Here is a 1,487-nt window from a genome sequence, read left to right on the forward strand (position 1 = left end):
ATATATATATATATTTATATTAATGTGTATTATCTATAATCTGTTGCTGAACACTCTCTTTCTTACACTGTTGTCTTTTATCTCTCTCATAACTCTCAATGGTCTCTCTAAGCTGGCTGGCCTATTGTCTCCCTAGTGTGACGTCATGCAATGCATTGTGGGAGAAAAGCAAACCACTGTAAAATATGACTTACTTTTTTGTGTTATTTTGTGTTTAGTGATACTTTTCAATATCATATACAGTGGATAACAGTTTGAATGTTTATTACCAACAATCAATAAGTGCAAATTCGTTGGAAAATTAAACCTGCAACATGGGCTTTAATAGGAGGTGGCTTGTTTCCCCACGTCCTCCTGTAGGTCTCCTCAATGATCGCCGTTGCCGTAGCTCCAGAATCAATTTCAAACTTAAAATCCCTTCCTTCAACAGTCACTGTTGCTTAATTAGGTGGTTCCTCGTTTGTGTTCAGAACAAACACGTTTTTGTCTTGTCTTGTTTTAGCCTAACATAGCTACTAGTGGCTAACATAGCCATTTCCGTTTTCTCATCTACATCAACTGAAATGTTAAGACGTTTTTGTATATCATTGTGTCTCTGTGTCTGATTAGGCGATTAAAGAATCATAAATTCATGCCGTTTTGCCATGTCATGTTGGGCCACAACCAATCATAGCTTGCCGTCTTTCACGACTTTCATGGTATGATCAGGAAGGTGCTGGTGACTAGCTTTCAAAAACAAGAATATAAACCAAAATGGTGTCCGAAGCAGCGGGTTTGATACAGCGGGTTTGATAATTTGTGTTTTAAAAGCCTAATACAAGAAAGAAAGAAATGACAGACCTTTCCTCTTGTTCACATTTCCACGTAGCCACACTTACATGGCTTACAAATTTCATAACTCCAATATATTTTTTTCAATACTGCATAATATTTCATAGTGACAGTTGGACAATAAGCTTGGCAGAAGTTTAAATAGACCAGACATTATTTATTTAATGGTATTTGACACATTCAGTGAACATTTAGTAGCAAGAATCAGTGATACGCCTCATGCTCATGAACCTCATGCCACTCATGCCCATGTCCCTGAAGACCTGTAATCTAAGGGCCTAGGTACAGAATCTGCATTCTGTAGTGGGTGCTCGTAATCAGCCAGTGGCCGTCCATCACGTGGCAGGACTGGCAGTCGTTCATACGGTAACGGTCCATCATGTTGTCACAGTCGTCTATCAGCTCGTAACTCTGACCACCAAAGTTCTCCCTCTCATAGATCTTTATCCTGAACTGACCTCTGTGCTGTTTTTTGGAGAGAACAAAAACAAAATTGTCTTAACATAAAGTTAGTGCTGGTTGTCACCTGTAGTAGAACATAGTATCACAAGATGCCGTGTCTACCTACCATGGGGATCATACGCAAGAACCTGATGCTGGTCTATTCATTCCATCATGCTCAGTAGTCAGAGTACTCTCCCTTTCATGAAGTTACG

The sequence above is a fragment of the Etheostoma spectabile genome, chromosome 5, assembly GCF_008692095.1.
Source record: "Etheostoma spectabile isolate EspeVRDwgs_2016 chromosome 5, UIUC_Espe_1.0, whole genome shotgun sequence".
Taxonomy (NCBI): domain Eukaryota; kingdom Metazoa; phylum Chordata; class Actinopteri; order Perciformes; family Percidae; genus Etheostoma; species Etheostoma spectabile.